Source organism: Pteropus vampyrus, unplaced genomic scaffold (genome assembly GCF_000151845.1).
Source record: "Pteropus vampyrus isolate Shadow unplaced genomic scaffold, Pvam_2.0 Scaffold326, whole genome shotgun sequence".
Lineage (NCBI taxonomy): Eukaryota > Metazoa > Chordata > Mammalia > Chiroptera > Pteropodidae > Pteropus > Pteropus vampyrus.
The window spans coordinates 1,943,014-1,955,708 of NW_011889107.1; the positions used below are offsets into that span (position 1 = coordinate 1,943,014).

Here is a 12,695-nt window from a genome sequence, read left to right on the forward strand (position 1 = left end):
ATATTCACTTTTAGATTGTAAAACAAGAAAATAAAAAAGAAATAAAATGAGAAAATGTTTTCTGAGGCCTGCCTGTCTTCTCTGCACTCTCAAAGAGCTCAGCTAATCTAAGTCCAAAGTGGCACAGCCAAGAACAAAGAAAAGCGTCACCAAGAACTCTGGACTGGGGTGGGCTGTGAGTAGGGGTGTAGTGGTTCTGTGTGTGGAGGGGAACAAAGTTCTACATTCTAAAATTACTGAAGAACAAAGCTGTTTCTGAAATGCTTAAAACATAATCTTTTTATATACAGACACAGTGATGAAAAAAATATTAAGAGAAAGAGAGTGTGATCATTAAAACTTGCCAGCTGGCAGGCAGGGGAGGATGGTGTCTGATTGATCAATTGGGAACAGGCTATATTAAGGATCCTTTTTTCCCTTCAAGTAAGTTATGTGAATTGTATCTTAAATTTGGATCCCTATTTGTTGCTTAAAATATCTTTACGAGATTCCACTCTGGCAGCAAGCATGGAAATGAAAATTTACAATAATAATAGCAACAACAATAAAAACGGCTAACATTTACGGGTGCTGTAAGCTAGGTGCTGTGGTTAGGACTTGACATCATTTATTAGAATTTTTTTTTTCACTCTCAGCAACTCACATGGGAGATGTGGACTCTCTTCTGCATTCCATCCTTCAATGGGATGTGGGGTTGAGGAAGGGTTTGCCTTTTTTTATTTTTTATTTTTGACTCTTGTTTTAAAAAAATATCTGCTCGCTGTCAGGCAGAAAACGATACTGGGAAGAGGGGAAGTCAAAGAAGTTCTTGAAGGTAAACTGAGTGGGCTCTTGAGCCCAGGTTTGGTGGAGTTGGTAAAGATATTTTTAACAGGCAGAGGAAAGAAAAATATTAGTACAAATGCAGGCGCACTGGTAGATTTGGTAGCAAGAAGAGGGTTCCTTTTCTGGTTGCCTTATTCTTTCAATAAAACATGAGGCAAAATCATCAAATGGGAGTTGGGTGAGCTGCAGCTGGTTTATGGAAAGTAATAACAGCCACACTTAATTGAGTGCTTACTAGATTCCAGGTACTGTCTAAGGACTTTGTTGGTGTCAACTCATTTAATCCTCATAACAACCCTGTGAGGTAATAAGCATTTTGAGCCTATTCTTCAGATGAGGAAATGAGGCATGGAGAAGTTAGCTAACTTGCCTAAGTTACCCAACTGCAAAGTGGGCAGAGAGAGGATTTGATCCCAGGCTCTGCAATTTCAGACACCATTGCCCTGACTTTCCTGTTGTCTTGGAAAGCAGGCAGCATGCAAATTAGTGAACTGTAGTGGTATCAGTATTCCTGAGTACTCCTTAAAGTGCAACAAGTTGTTCGAAATGAAGTTTTGACTTAGCAATGAGATACAATAGATGTGAAAGCAACAGATGTGGAATGCCACAGTGAGAGGCCAAATGACCCTTTGAGGAGCTACAAAATAAATGGTTTAAGAACCTCTTCCAGAACTCCTCGAACCCTCCACCAAACCAAGGAGCTCAAGAGTGAGAGGAAGAGACTAGTGAAGGGACTTCTTTGGAGACATGTCGCTGATGCCAGGCTGAGATTCCTCCTTCTACAAAGCTCCCGCCAGGATAGCTTTGAATTGTGTTCCCTGAGCTGGGAGCAAAGAGGCTTGGACAAGCCTGGGAAAGCTACGGCAGGCTGCGGACGTGGAAGTCTGCAGGGCCAGAGGAGGGCTGTCGGACTGCATTGGTCAGGGCATTTTGCTATACTGGGACAGGTCTCATTCCTGGAATGTGCCATGGCAAGAGGATACAAATGTTTCCTGTGGGCGAGAAGCTCGAGAGGGAACTGGCATGGTGTTATCTTGGGTCCTGTCCAAGTAGGCTATCTAGAAGGGTGAGGAGACTGTGGCAGAGACTGAGAAGTGGTACTTGAAGCCAGGGCTGAGGAAGGAATAATAAGCAGCCATCTAGAATAGAGATGCATTCATCTGAGGTAAGCTTACTGAAAGAGAGATACGTCAGAGATGGAAAACCTCTGAATAACCATCAAAACACCCTTGAGAGCACTGACTTTATTCATCTACTTGACCCAACAAGAGTGCCAGCTTGCACCAGAGAGCTTGAAACCAGATTTCAAGAATATCAGTTCGCATACGACTTTATTTTCTCCTCTCTCCTTACACTTTGGCAGGTCCCAAACTATGTGATAGGGGACGAAACAAGGAAGAAAAGAGAGCAGAGTGAGGAAGCCCTTTCCCCATGGCAAGCTTCCTGCCTGAAGCAGTTTCCACCTGTGAAAGGTGGGAAGACTCAACAGAGTCATATCTGGTCCTAAAGTGGCTATAGAACTGTTTATTCCCTAAGAGAAGAAAAGTTATGGGTAGCCAGAGTCTCTTCCAAAGAAGAGGTTTACTCCACTAAATAAATATTAAAGGGCTGATAAGAGACAAAAAATAAAGTTTGGTTATGTCTTGAGTGATGCTTATTGAACACATCTACCAATAGTCAAGGGGTTAAAGTCGTGTGGCCCTTCTCCAGCAGCGATCAGCTGCTTGAGTACAGCCCAGAAAAGTCAGAGCTGGGTTTATCAAGGGTTTGGCGGGGAGGGGTGGTTCTAGATTAGTGTGATGGATGGAGAGCGGGGAGAGTGTTGAAGTTGTTTATACAGATCTATAATGATGAACTGTGGAGTCTATGCTGGGACAGGTGGACAGTGGAGACAGGTGAGCAGGGTTCAAGTGGAAAGTAGTGGGGGTGTCAGGTCCTGTGAGGTCCGAATGAGGTTGAAGAATTACTGGACTGTGGATACCAGAGAATCTGAACTGGAAAGGCAGGGGGTGGTGGTCATTGATGTTAAGTAGCTTCTGTAAAGTCATACAGCCACCAAGAGAGGAAGTCAGTAGCCTGATATTAGACTGGTGGTTCAAAACTCATGCTCATTGCTTCTGTGCTATTCAGAAACTTTGGAACAAATCTGACCTTTCCAGCTTCATAACATTCTCTCTTAGAAACTATGGAGTCAGCTGGAACTAATATTATATTTTCTACCACCAATATTTCCTTTGTTTTCTATCATTTTCTAGAGAAATAGCTCTTAGACCCTCCCACACTCTCCCTTCCCTTTGTACACTGCTCACTCCATGACTGAAATACTAAATTTCTTAATAGCATCGACTGCTGTCACACACTTTCTAAATAATCTTAATGTCTCTGTCAAATTTTCTACTTGAAATACCCAATTTTCTTTATTCCATACCTGATATGCGACCTTGAGTCTTTAGTCACTGCTTTAAGTCCTAGACCTCTACATAATTTTCTAGGCCATCCATACTTTATCCTGCTATTAATAAGCACCGTCCATGAAATCCGAGTTCCAATTATTTATAAAAGATGAATAAAAGGAATTGTGCTCTAAGTGATCTCATCGATTTCCTCAAAATAACAACATTTATTGAAATTCCAGAATGTTCCAAGTGACATATATAGTGCTGGCCAATCTTGGCTAACTCACAGAGACGATATGCATTTCCAGTACACATTAGAGGGGCACATGATGGGGAATGAGCACACCTGCCTTTACACATCAGATTGCTTGGCACAGGACCGGCACTCAATGAATGTTTTTTAAATGAATGTTAAATGAATAAATGGCTGAATGCAGGAACATTTACTAAATATATCCATCCAATTAGACTGTCAAGGACAATTTATGGTTGAATTTAAGTCAATTTAATGGGTAAGTGAAGCGCTGGAAAATTTAAAAGCAAGTGAGTAAAATGGCTCCAAGGACTTTATGGCTAGAAGGTTAACAATATTTGGAAGGAAATGAATATCAGGATTATATAAATTCATTCTGAGAGTTGCAATTCATTTAACTAGAACAATATGACTAAATTAAGCAAAGCTTGGCTCCGTGTCCCAGATATAGAAAGGTGTTAAAAATTATATTCAGAACTGATGGAGAGAGAGATTGAAAGGCTGGGAGAGAGGGCCAGCTAGCTGATACTACCAAGGCTACTTTCTAGGTACTATTTTCCTCTACTTATACCATTGAAAGAAAAGAACTTATTCAATGCTCATTTATTATTTCCTCCACGGAGAGTATTTGACATAAGCCATGGTTGTCCTTGATGTTTGACAGAAAGAGTTGCAATCGGAATTCTGGATGGTGAAGGCACCAAACACAAGAAGCTCCTCAACGATTACCAGGAAGCGCTTCCTTCAGGATAATTTAGAAGGAGGACAGCCCTGGTCTGAGAGATGTCACTCATTTCCAGTTCTGAAGATCAGTATGCGGGCAAAGGGCAGATGAGAAATAGATCAAAAGTAAAGATGACAGTCTTAGCCACTTGAGGGTAACAAGTGACTAAGGGACAGTGGGAGAAGAGAGAAGTAACTCCTTCAGCGAAACCCAATAGCCATCCCAAGGCTTAGGCATTCATTTGACAAGATTTAACACAAACCAAGTTTTCAAAAATAACCATTTCCGACTTAAGAGGAAATTTTAAGTTGGAAGAAAGGCTTGATAAATTGCTTGAGCTGCTTATGGACGAATCTGAAAGTACGCTTTAGGGTTCCAGATGGCCCAAGTTAGCTGGGAGAGTCAGAGGAAGGTAAGAGGAATGGTATGCCCTCCTCCTTCATAACTGACCCACGGGGACTGACCAAATTAGTTGCTTAATGGTAGATTATTAAAATAAGGGCTTATTTGTTGGAGTGCAATGGCCCCTACAAAATAGTAATTCTTTCTCTCCCCACCCCCAAAATATTCCACTTTTAGTCCCAGACAAGTGGCTGGCAAAGCCCTTGGTGAAGAGGCTTCTCTTGACCATGGCTTGTCACCCTTAGTTGTTTGCTGGTTTCAGGGAAGCCTAGGTGTTAAATGTCTTAAAGTGCCATCAAAAAAGATGGACACCACAGTAACCCTGCCCTTGACAACTGCTCAACCTTTCTGGTCTCTTTGCCCCTCCTCGGCCTGTTTTCAGAAGCAGACACCTGCTCCTTATTGAAATCTATTGAATGTCTTTGAAACCTTAAGTTTTCCATAGAGAAACTGAGAGTGAGTGCTTGGATCCTATTGGTTCACTCATTCCTGTGGCACCATGTCAAAAAGCAGGGGTTTATTTATCACAGTACCGACACCGTCTTACTTGTAGAGCAAAATGTTCCAGTCCCAGAAACATTTTTCTGGGAGGAACTGCTGACTAGTGCACAATTATTTTTACATTCTTTAAAGAGTACTTGTGGAACATATTCATTAGCCCTAAGGCAGGATGATCAGAGGTTGCTTTAGCAACTCCATTTGTCATTGCCTGACCATTCTCTAAGCAGAAGTCCTCTTCTTGTCTGGTCCCTTTACTTCCCTTAATTGCTACCCCAGGAAACTCTGTAAGCATCAGTACCTTAACAGGATGTTCCAGGTCCCATCGCGATTGCCATGACCAAGATTCTGAATTAGCCAGCCTGTAGGAAGCCCAGGTTCTATTTTAAAAAGGCGTACAAAGCAGCAGTTCCCCAAACTGGAACTCAGATGCTTAGTCAGTCCTTCTCACAGAAATGCTGAATCACAGTCTCCTAGGGTGGGACCCAAGATAACTATATTTTTAACAAACTATAGAGTTGATTGTGATGCCCAGCCACATCTGGGAATCAGTGATACAGATTGAGATTAGGGTATCAATTGCATGTTTTTGCCATTCCATATGACCATTTGCAGTAAATAAGCTAGAGACAGCAAAGATTATTTCTGTGACAGATTGAATTTATGCTGATGTTTCTGATGTAATCATTGTTGCACTAAGGATGATTTAACCATTATCTTACTCTAATATAGGAATTTCTCAATCTGTTTTTTATTTTTCATATATAACAGATTCATATCAGATGCCCTTTATCAAGTTGAATATTACCATGCCAAACCAGTTTAATGCTTGTTTGAAGCTTTAGAAATAACATCATTTGAAAGCCCGGTTATGGTGGTTTGTCCTCATTAGTTTTTAGTTGTGATCATCACCCATTTCATATCACGGGTGATATCAGATAGCATTTGCTAATATTTCCTTGGGCCAGTTGATGTGCATTTTCAAGTCTCCTGAACTTTACTTCCTATTTCAATTTATTGGCTACAATTCAGTGGACTCAGCACACTAGCAAAAGTGCCACCTAAGATTTTTTTTCTTTTTCTTAACCTTATGCAAGCATCCCATAGAGCAGTTAATTCTCCAACTTTAGCATACACAACAATCACCCACAGGAAAAGGAGTAGCTTTTACAAATGCAAATCCTTGGTCCTCACACCCACAGACTGATTAAGTAGACATGGCACAAGGCCCAGGCATCTGCATTTTTTACAAGCTCTCCTCCCCCAAATAATTATGTACACTGAAGTTTCTGTGCACTAAATACTAAAGTATTATTTACATTCTAGTAATTGTAAATAATACTTAGATTGAGTAATTCTGACATAAGTAGTCTGCAAACCACACTTTGAGAAACAAGAATACATATATAAAAGATGTTAAATTAGAAACTCTCACACATCTCAAAACAAGGTTTTACACAACGCATAAAAAAACACCGTCACCCAGGAAAAGTGGCACTATGGACCTACGTCCATGATCACTTACATTCTTGGCAGAACCGTATACTGTTGGACAAGTCGTGGTATGAACCTAACTCTTCATGAGGCTTTTTAGTCTCATAATAGGTCCAAGACGTCCCATGGTGATCATTCTTTTCAACTCCTTTTATTGCTTCTTCACAAACAGAACCTTAAGGTAACTCCTTCTACATCTTGTAACATTAAAACACTTGACAAATAACATTTTCATTTAAATTTCATTTAGGCTATTGGTTTGGTTTATTTCTTATGTGTAATTTTGTTGTGGGTTTTAAGGTTTGGGGTAAACTTTTTCTCCTATATTTAATTGTCATATTTATAGTAGATAACTCTTCTGCATGTCTGTAACTTACAGTTTTGACATCCTTATTATTGCATTGGTTATATAGGATTCTCTTCTGTGTAGATTCTCCTAGAGGTGAATATTTCCTTTCTAACCTAAAGTCTGTATCACATTCATTAATAGAAATTTTCCCTTGTGTGGATTCTCTGATGAATGTGAAATTTTGAAGTCTCTCCCTTGTGGACTCTCAGGAATGCCAAGCTTTGCACTCTAAGAAAAATTCTTACTAAACTTATCAAATTGATATGCTTTCTCTCCTGAATGGAGGATATAATGGAAAAGAGTGGCCTGGCCAGTGAAGCCCTTTCTATGCTTTCTCTCCTGTGTAGACTTTGATGAACTCAGAGATCTGCAGCTTGACAATAACCTTTGCCATCTTTTCCTTATTGATAGGGTTTCTCTTCTACATGGATACTTTCATGATTGCAAATATTTTTTTAATTAATTAATTTTTTATTTTTTAGACGAGGCAACCCTTGGTTGACCTCACAGATTGCAAGGACCTTGTCAGCTTACCATCCCTTATTTTTTAAACCTACAGTACCTGGTCTTCCTAGGTGGTCTCCCATCCAAGTACTAACCAGGCCCGACCCTGCTTAGCTTCCAAGATCAGACAGGATCAGGCTTGTTCAGGGTAGCATGGCTGTAGACCGATTGCAAATATTTTTGAACTGGCTGATACCTATAGCCCACTCATCACATTTGTAAGGCCTTTCTACAGTGTGAACTCCAAGATGAATTCTGTGGAAGCTCTTAAGACATTCTTCACACATACAACGTCTCCCCTGTGTGAATTGTCTGATGAACTCAAAGACCCACACTCAGGCTGAAGCCCTTACCATGCTCACACCTGTGAAGCATAGCGATATGTTGATGAAGGTTCAGAATGGGTGGAGAAGATGTATTTATTTGCTGTCTAGTCGGTGCATACGAAGATTCTTTTTTGTATCTAGGCACCATCTCTTCCTCTTCAGGTTCAGAAACCATCTCTTTGTGCTTTTTATTGTCAAATGCACTGTTTCTGGCTAATCTGTACTCAGACCCTCTCCTTAGCACCTAATCCTGGCAAGCATTGATCTGTTCTCTTTCTATATTTTTGCCTTTTCCAGATGTCGTATAAATTGAATTGAACAGTATGTAACTCTTGGAGACTGAGACCACTGCGTTTGAGATTCATCCACGTTGTTGCATGCATCAACCGTTCATTCTTTTTACTGCTGGGGAGTAGTATTCCATTTGGTAGCTACCACAATTTGTTTATCCATTTACCCACTGAAAAATATTTGGGTTGATTCCAGATTTGAGTGATTATGAATAATGCTGCTATAAACATTTTGGTACAGGTTTTCGTGTGATTGTAAGTGTCTAGAAGTGGAATTGATGAGTCAAATGGTATATGTTTAAATTTTTAAGAAACTGCCAAACTGTTTTTCAGTGTGGCTGTAACATTTCACATTCCCACCAGCAATGTATGAGAGTTCCTGTTGCTTTGCACACTTGCCATCACTTGGTATTGTCAGTACTTAAAACTTTTAACTCGTCTAAAAAGGGCATGTGGTAGGAAACTTCTGATATGGCCTCCCATGATATTCATGTCTCCAGGTGATCATACCCTTGGGTAGTCCTCTTGAGTTTGGGCTAGATCAAATAACTTGCTTCAAACAAATAGACTAAGAAACACTAATAATATTAATTTCTCTTTCATTTTCTTAAACCAAAATGGTTATGGCAGCAGTGACAGAGTGTTTTTCTTGTGGTTAGGTTACAAAAGAGTATGACTTCTGTTTTGTTAATCCCTTTCTGGTTTTTCTTGCAAGCTTGCACTGATGGAGAGAGCCACCTGGCAAGAGATCGAGGGTCTCCGCCAACAGCAAGTAAGGAACTGAGGCTCAGAGTCTGATAGCCCTCAAGTAACTGAATCTGCCAATAATCATGCTTGGAAGTGGATCTTCCCCAGTCAAGCCTCCATTTGAGACTGCCACTCCAGCTCATATCTTGATATTCCATTCTGTTCCATTATTCTATGTTATCCTTTTGCCCATATTACGCTACCTTGACTACTGTAGATTTATAGTATGTCTTAAAATCAGGTATGAGTCTTCCAAATTTTACCTTTCTCAAAATTGTCTTAGCTCCTCTAGTTCCTTTACCTTTGTATATCAGTTTTTGTTTGGGATTGCATTAAACTTTACAGATCAGTTTAGGCAGAACTGACATCTTAACTCTATTGAGTCTTATAACCCATGAACATGGCATGTCTCTTTAGTTCTTTAGTTCTTTTCCATCTCTTTCATTAGCACGTCATAGTTTTTAACATATAGAGCCTGCACATATTTTGTTATATTTATACTTAAGTATTTCTCTTTCTCTTTTAGAGCTATTACAAATGGTACTGTTTTTTAAATGTTGGCTTCCAGTTGTTCATCACGAATGTGTATAAATATAGCATTTTGTATATTGATCTTGTATCTCACAATCTTGTTAAACTTTTAGTTCTAGGAGGTTTTTAAATTTTTTTTTTTTATAGATTCCTTGGAATTTTTTACATAGACAATCATATCATCTGTGAATACTTTTACATCTTCCATTTCAACCAGAATGCTTTTTTCTTTAGCCTTACTGCATTTGCTAAGTCTCCCAAAGCAAAATTCAATAAGAGTAATGACAGGAGACATTCTTGCCTTAGTTTTCAATCTTAGGAGAAAGGCATTCCATCTTTCACCATTAAGTATAATGTTAGCTGTAATTTTTTTGCAGATGACCTTTATCAGACTGAAGTTCCCTTCTATTCCTAGTTTCCTGAATTTTTATTGTGAATGTATATTAAATTTTGTCAAGTGCTTTTCCTGCACCTTATTGATATGGTCATGCAGTTAATGTGGAGAATTACCTTGATTTTCAAGTGTTGAACCAGTCTTGTATTCCTGGGATAAACGTCATTTGGTTATATGTTATCTTTTTAAATACTGCTGAATTCGATTTACTAATATTTTGCTGAGGAATTTTTGCAACTATGTTCATGGGGGATTTGGTCTGTAGTTTTCTTGTACTCTTTATCTAGTTTTGATATGAGAGTACTGTTGGCTTTACAAAATGAGCTAAAAAGTGTTGCCTCTTAATCTTCTGGAAGAGATTGTGAAGAATTGTTATTTCTTCCTTAAATGTTTGGTAGAATTCACCAGTGAAATCATCTGATCCCAGAGTTTTCTTTTTTCAGAAGCCATGAATTGGATTTCTTTAATAGGTATAGGAATATGCACTTTATTTCTCCTTGAATGAGTTTTGGTAATTTATGTTTTTCAAGAAATTTTCCATTTCATTTAAGTTGTTGCATATATGTGCACAGAGTTGCTCATAGCATTTCCTTATTATACTTTTAATGTAGACAGAGTAGTAATGTCTCCTCTTTTATTCTATATGTCAATAATTTGTGTCTTCTCTCTCTTTTCTTGGTCAGTCTGGCTAGACACTTATCGACTTTAATTTTTTTTTTTTTTGAGAATTGGCTTTTGCTTTCATTTATTTTTCTCTACTTGTCTGTTTTCAAGTTCGTTGATATATTTTTCCTTCTGCTTGCTTTGAGTTTACTTTGCTCTTCTTTTTTAGATTATTTAAGGTGAATTACCCCATTTGGGAGATTGTATAACCATAATACCAAATCCTGATTAAAATAGTACCAAAAAAGAAAAAATAAGAGAGAATCAGACAAACTTACAGATGCAAAAACTATATATAAAACATTTTATTAAAAAGAATTAATTCATAAAATAATAGGGAAACCAATATTATAATATCAATAAATGCTGAAAAGCCATTGGTCTCATTAGGCATTATTTTAAAAATAGCTAGTATGTTCAACTCAAAGCTATATTTAAAAATACAAAAAGAAAAAAGAAAAAAGTACAGAAAAGACTCACTCTCACCATTATTCACCCAACCATTTTATTAGTCTCTTGTTTATTCTCCCAGTGTAAGATAATGCAAATATAAGCAAACATGGAAATATATTCTCATTCCCCTTCATAATACATAAAATGTATTATATATTATATTTTATACAATATATTTTATCTAATATATATTTACAAATGTGCACATATACACATTACTTTTCATCTTGATTTTTCATTTAATAATAATCTAAGAGATATTTCCATTTCAAAAAGAAAATTTTCCTTATTTTTTATTGCAGCTGCATACCATTCCATTGTGCAAATGTACAGTTTATTAAACCACTCCTCTATTGATGGACATTTGTATTCTGTTCCATTTTTTACTATTGGAAACAATGCCAAATATTTTCAAAGCACATTTGCAGGTGTATTTGTGGGATAGATTCTCAGAAGTAGGATATTTGGATCGAAAGGCAAATGTATCTATAGTTTTGGTAGATATTGTCAAATTCCTACCTATAGGAGTTGTTCCATTTTGCACATCCCATAACAATGTATGAGAATGCTTATCTCTTTATCACCTTATTAACAATGGACTTTAACTTTTCAATTTTTTGCTAATCTGATAGGTGGTAAATGGTGTCTCAGCATGGTTTTAATGTGTATTTCTCATATTATGCGTAAAGTTTACACATTTCCATACATATAAACACCATTTGTATTATATGCATGTCTCTTCACATTTTCTGTGCTTTTCTTCTTGATTTCTGAGAGCTCTGAATAAATAGAGAGATGAAACTCTTTGTCTGTGATATGGATTGTAAATATTTTCATCAGTTTTTAATCTTTTACCCAGTTTGTATTTTTCCTTAGGGAACTGGTGAGGGAGAAAGTCTTCCTATTTCCTAAAGCTCTCCTTCAGGTCTCTCTTTCCTACTCAATATTTATTCATTCATTCAGAGGGATTCAACAGAATGTGGATAAAGGCAGTGAGTGGGAAAAAATAAAAACTTTTTCATGATCTTATATAACCCACTGAGTTGACATTCCATAATAAACCAGTTACATTTACTTATACATTGTTATATTATGATATTTTATAATAGACACATACTATTTTGTAATTAGAAGAATCAATACAGCTGTCAATAGGAAGTGGGAAGCATTACAGACTGCTTATAAAATCCTGAAAAGTATAAAGTAAAAATAAAAATCATTCATTGACACTATTAATAGTATACTGCTTTCTAGCTTCTTCCCCTATGTATGTATCTTTATACCTGCTATATTATGAACATTTTCCTAGTCATTAAAAATAATCCAAAAACATCATTTTTCTTGAAGAATACTGAAATATATAGCTATATTATGATTTAGAAAACATTTCTGTTATTATAAAGTATCTTTTTCATCTTTGTAAAAATAGAAGAAATAACATGGTAATGTGTATCTCTCATGCATAATTCATCTGATTACTTCCTTAACCTAGATTCTTAGCTATGAAAGTTCTAAGTCAAGTGACATTGTCATTTGAAAGGCTTATGATATATATTGCCAAACTATGTTCTAGAAAGGATGCTGTCAAAGTACTGAGTGGAAATTTAATTCAGTGAAATACATTTACTAGAAAACAAGAAAGGTTGAAGATAAATAAGCTCTAACCACATAACTCAAGAAGCTAGAAAAAACTATAAACCTAAAAGAAGTAGAAAGATATAATAAAGAATAAAATATTAATAAAATTAGAAAATAGCAATGTGTCCTGATTACGAAAAATATATGTAAACTCACATCTAGATACATTTAGTAAAATGGCAGAATACTTGTCTGCTTTTCAGGATTT

General features: G+C 37.2%; 1 pseudogene; it reads right to left on the reverse strand.

Moving 5' to 3' along the window:
* Positions 1-7,491: 7,491 nt before the first annotated feature.
* Positions 7,492-7,610, reverse strand: LOC111730652 (annotated as a pseudogene).
* Positions 7,611-12,695: the final 5,085 nt, after the last annotated feature.